Source organism: Piliocolobus tephrosceles, chromosome 10 (genome assembly GCF_002776525.5).
Source record: "Piliocolobus tephrosceles isolate RC106 chromosome 10, ASM277652v3, whole genome shotgun sequence".
NCBI classification, from domain to species: Eukaryota; Metazoa; Chordata; class Mammalia; order Primates; family Cercopithecidae; genus Piliocolobus; species Piliocolobus tephrosceles.
In genome coordinates, this window is record NC_045443.1 from 109609691 (window position 1) to 109615690 (window position 6000).

The following is a 6000-nucleotide window of genomic DNA, read 5'->3' on the forward strand; positions in this document are numbered from 1 at the left end:
GCCAACCATTGTGGCTCAAGCCTGTAATCCCAGTGCTTTGTGAGGCTGAGGCGGGAAGACTGAATGAAGCCAGGAGTTCCAGGCCAACCTTGGCAACATAACGAGACCCCTGTCTCTACAAAATTAAAAATCAAAAAATTAGCTGGCTATGGTGGCATGCACCTGTAGTCCCAGCTATTCAGGAAGCTGAGGTGGCAGGATCGCTTGGGTCTAGCAGTTTGAGGCTACAGTAGGCTATATACTATGGCCTGAGTGACATTGCAAAATCCTGTTATCTAAAAAAAAAAAAAAACAAAACAAAACAAACAAACAAAAAAAAACAGATATTACCTAATATGAGAACTAATCTCCCTATATATACAAAAGAGAACTTTTCTCATCTCTTTCTCCCAAGCCCACCTGTACAAGAGGATTTGTCTCATATATTTTTCCCAAACCAGAAAAAGAGGTAAGATGCTAATTAATATCTTGTTAATAGGGTTAGACGGTCACGTTGCCTTGGCTAACAGAAACATAAACAAGTGAACTAATATGTAATAAAACATTTAAAAGTATAAAGTATTTAATAAATATCAGCTATTATGTTAACCACATATGGCCTTTTCTCTGGGTAAGCTTGCTAAAATTCCAGCTGGATGGCACAGTCACAGATTCTACTGGCTTATGACCTATCACAAGTTTATAACTGTTAAGAGATTTAAAAAACTAAGACTAAATATGAAATGGTGAAGTCAAGAAATATATAGAGACAAATCTCTAAATTTAAAATGTTTTATTTGGGAAGCAAGAATTGTGTTTCAGGGCATACACACAGACTGGGTGGTCTTGAACATGTTCGAAGAACAAAGAGATGACTGAGTTTTATTAGAAAGGGAAATAGTACATGTTATTTTGAAAGCAACCTCACTGGCACCAGAGAAAGTTTTGGGAGTTGGCAAACTCTGATTAGTGAGTGACCATGGTATGTAAAACTGGTCCTAAGAGTCAGGCAAGTCATTTCGGCAAGTCATTTGACTACAAGGTCAAACTGGTCTCAGGGTTATACTGAGCCATTTCAGTAGCTGGGCTTGTGAAAATATTAATTATCGGAGCAGGTGCTGTGTGCTCTGAGAGCTTGTTCCCCCTGGCTTCTCGACTCTGATTTAGTTTGGTATGACAAAAATGATCCAATATATATAATCAACTTTCACATAAATAATCCCTGGAGAAGAAAAGCAGCCATGCAGCTTTTGTGAGCAAGAACATAATTCTGATCATTAATTCAAGAAATAGCCTTATGAGGCCGGGCGCAGGGGCTCATACCTGTAATCCCCAGCACTTTGGGAGGCTGAGGCGAGCAGATCACCTGAGGTCAGGAGTTCGAGACCAGCCTGACCAATATGGTGAAACTCTGTCTCTACTAAAAATACAAAAAAATTAGCTGGGCATGGTGGTGGACATCTGTAATCCCACCTACTCAGGAGGCTGAGGCAGGAGAATCACTTGAACCCAGGAGGCAGAGGTTGCAGTGAGCCGAGATTGCGCCACTGCACTCCAGCCTGAGCAACAGAGTGAGACTCCATCTAATCAGTTCTAGGCCGGGCTCAGTGGATTATGACTACAATCCTAACACTTTGGGAGGCCGAGGGAGGAGATCTGCTTGAGCCCAGGAGTTCAAGACCAGACTGGGCAACATGGTGAGACTCCATCTCTACAAATAAAATAAAAAACAAAAAATAAATTAAAAAAATAAAAATAAAAAACATGCCTGTAGTCCCAGCTACTCAGGAGGCTGAGGCAGGAGAATCACTTGAACCTGGGAGATGGAGTTTGCAGTGAGCCGAGATTGTGCCACTGCACTCCAGCCTGGGCTACAGAGCAAGACTCCATCTCAAAAAAAAAAGTTATATATATATACACAAACATGTGTGTGTATATGTGTGTATGTGTGTATATTATATACACGTGTGTATGTGTGTATATTATATACATGCACGTATGTGTGTATATTATATATACACACACGTGTATGTATTATATACACACATGTGTGTATGTGTATTTTATATACACATGTACGTATATTATATACACGTATGTGTGTGTATTATATATACACATATATATGTGTATATGTGTGTATATTATATATACACATATATATAGCAACTAATAATTTTCACAAAAACCATTTACATTGTTTCAACCTTTCTGCTTAAAACTGTATTATGAGATGAGCAAACAATCCCACAAGATGATTTGAGACATAAAAAAATAAACAAAAGACAACCTATCCAGCATGAATATCCTATTGACAAACACAATGAAGAATTAAGAATCACAACCCACAGTATGCCACTTTACCAAGAAATGGAACTGGAATGATTTTGGTGGAGGTAAATGCTTCACAACAGTCTTCTTGTGTAGTATAGTTTAATTGTGGTTGTTTAGAACTGCTCTTGCAGGCTAATATTCATGCTGCTTTTTTTTTTTAAGTCATCATTGTAAAAAGGGTAGACCTTTGTAGATTTTTCTAAAAATGAAAATATGCAGATACTGGTCTGGTCTCATCATTTAGGCCAATTAATAAAATACATGCATTAAAAAAGTAAAACAAAATCATCATGTGACTAACACAATTCTCCTTGATATATCAGAGAGTATTACTCCTCAATAGTGTCTATAAATTTGAATTATTCATAGCTGAACCAATATACAAACAAAATAATTAATCAAGTGGTTCAAAAGAAAATTACTCAAATTACCTATTTATCATTTTACATGTAGCAATTACTTTTTAAAAATCCTTTAAATTTTATCTAGGGATAAGCACTCACATCATGGCTAAGTCCCAAAAAACTTCAAAACATTTTAAAAAAATTCATCCCTGAGAAATGAGAGATAGAAAAATACCTTTAAAAACAGAAGCAACAGACTTACGCGCTCTTTTAACAATCTCAGCACAGAGTGAGCTACTATTAAGAGTGAGCAAATTATTCCAATCCTGGAGAGTTACTGCCTCTCATGATCTGATTTTTTTTTCTTTTTTTTTGAAATAGGGTCTCACTTTGTCACCCAGGTTGCAGTGCAGTGGCCCGATCTCGGCTTACTGCAGTCTTACTTACTGCAGTCTTTCTTACTTACTTACTTACTAAGCCTTCCAGGCTCAAGTGATCCTCGTGTCTCAGCCTTTACTCCAATAATGACCTAAATAATAACTTCTGCTAGCATCTCTTCTGAGTCTCTATTTCCTCCACTGATGTTTATCCAAATAATAAAAGTAACACAGTTGCAATTGAGTTTACTATTATCAATGGCATTCTCATTACAGTTGTTACAGATTGAATATGGTTCATTAGCTGAGATTTAATTCCTGGCTCCTCCCCGAATCCACCAATTCTCTGGTCTATTCTCCAGCCAATGTTCTTGAGGAATCTCTCCTTGTGCAGCATGGTGATGGCGCTGACACAGAGCAGGGCTGCCTGCAGCAGTGAGTACAAGGTAAAGGTCATGACCATCCAAGCTCCCCTGAGGTCCAACTGATTCTTCTCTGTTGCCACAAGGCACTTGTCGCCACCATGGCTGGTGCTTTCCTCTCTATTTGTCTTTAATTTAAACCATAGGCAGAATAAACCAAGAGCTCTCCCTACTCAAGAGCATCTCTATTTTGTTTTAATTATAAATAATAAGAAAAAAAAGTCACGTACTAAGCCAAATTAGACGTTAACACCTTATATCTTTATACAGTCCCAACCCACTGTTATGTCAGAAAGTCACCTTGGACAGTAGTTCCCAAACAAGAACAATTTCGTCCCGATCCCACCCTCACAGGGACATTCAGCAATTTTTTTCTTTTTAAGAGATAAGGTCCTGCTCTGTCACCCAGGCTGGAGTGCAGTGATATGATCATAGCTCATTGCAGCCTTGAACTACTGTGCTCAAGCAATCCTCCCACCTCGGCCTCCTGGGTAGCTAGAACTATAGGCACCTGCCACTACACCTGGACCATTTGGCGTTGTTTGAAGAAATTTTTGGTTGTCACAAATGAAGAACAGAGGGTTTACTTCTAGTATCTAGCTGATAAAGGCTGCCAAACATCCTAATGTACAGGACTACAAATAATTATCTAGCCCTAAACCTCAATAAAGCTGAGGTTGAGAAACCCTGCTTTCAGAGATAAAGCTTAGCTCTATTGTGTAACTCATACTTTATTAACTTAATCACATCTGAACTCAAATTCCAGCAAAGGAAATAAACAGTAGGAAAATCTGAATCAGAAGATGTTTGACTTAAAATTACTTTAGCAGGCAATGACAATACAGTATCAAGACTTTTACTTTCCAGTTTGACTTATGTAGTCACAATCTACCTCTGAAACTTCAAAATCCATTTTCATTGGACATTATATTTTGGTGGTTTAAAAGTGTGTGGGGCAGAGGCTCTGGAACAAGACAAGGCTGCATTCAAATTCCAGCTCCAACACTTACTAGCTGTAAGAACTTAGGAAAGTCCCCTAACCTTACCAGGATTCAGTTTCCTTGTCTACAGTATCAGACTAATAATATCCATCTCAAAGCTTTTTAAGGATTAAATGAAAAATACATTGAAAGCACTGAGCAAATGTATCTAGAATATAATAAATACTAATTTTTTTTTAATTTGGAGAGCAATTAGTTAAGAGTATGGACTTTTAAAAAATCCTTGCTCTTGGCCGGGCTCACACCTGTAATCCCAGCATTTTGGGAGGCCCAGGCAGGTGGATCAGGAGGTCACGAGTTCAAGATCAATCAGGCCAAGATGGTGAAATGCTGGCTGAGGCAGGAGAATTGCTTGAATCCAGGAGGCGAAGGTTGCAATGAGCGGAGGTTGCACCACTGCACTCCAGCCTGGGCAACAAGAGTGAAACTCTGTCTCAAAAAAAAAAAAAATTAGTTGGACACAGTGGCAGTCACCTGTAATTCCAGCTACTCAGGAGGTTGAGGCAGAAGAATCACTTGAAACTGGGCGGCAGAGGTTGTAGTGAGCCAAGATCGTGCCACTGCACTCCAGCCTGGGTTACAGGGTGAGACTCTGTCTCAAGAAAAAAGAAAAAAAAAAAAGAAAAAAACAACTCTGCTCTTCTACTTACTGTGTAACTTGAACAAATTATTTCCTGACCTTGAACCACAATTTCCTCTTTTGTGAAATGGGCCTAATACTATCCCTCTTATAGATTGATGAGGACCAACGAGATAAAGTATGTAAAGCACTGAGCATAGTTGGAAAATAGTAAGCGTTTAACATACAGAAGTTATTTTTATTATTAAAGTGGGCCCAATAAAACCCAATGGCATTTCCCACATATAAAAGCTCTCCCATACACGTCCTGACCTATGCTTTGCCTAATTTTGTGCTATTTGGTCTGGTTAGAAAATAGCTGTTATATTTCTCTTAAAATATGTTTACTAAGCTAGAAAATACATCACTCTCCCTAGTACTCTGTTAATCAGGAAGGTTTTTAATTTGATCTTTTTGGTATCAATAGTTTAAGATGTATTTTTACTCTGTTTTCACCATAAAATTGCAATTGCCTAGAAGGCCAGAGAAGCAAAATAAGTATGTTTCATATACTAAGGTTTTTAAACTATCTCCTAGTCCCAGTAGTAACTTTGCTAAAGTATCAAAATCCGAGAACTCACCTCTAGGCAAGCTCCTGCTATGCTTAGAGTGAATATTGGATTCAGACAACATTCTGTTTCCTTAGCCTTAGCAATTAACGCATACCAAAGAAATCCACATTTAATGGTTAATCTCGGGGCCAGGTGTGGTGGCTCACACCTGTAATCTCAGCACTTTGGGAGGCCGAGGTGGACGGATCGCAAGATCAGGAGATTGAGACCATCCTGGCTAACATGGTGAAACCCCATCTCTACTAAAAATACAGAAAATTAGCTGGGCATGGTGGCAGGTACCTGTAGTCCCAGCTACTCAGGAGGCTGAGGCAGGAGAGTGGCATGAACCTGGGAGGTGGAGCTTGCAGTG

General features: G+C 38.9%; 1 protein-coding gene and 1 pseudogene across 2 annotated transcripts in view; both read right to left on the reverse strand.

Annotated features, from left to right (window-relative positions):
- The window catches only part of TMEM116 (transmembrane protein 116), a 93185-nt gene that overhangs the window by 70770 nt on the left and 16415 nt on the right, over positions 1–6000 (reverse strand). The window lies entirely within an intron of this gene.
- On the reverse strand, positions 3243–3491 carry LOC111537089 (annotated as a pseudogene).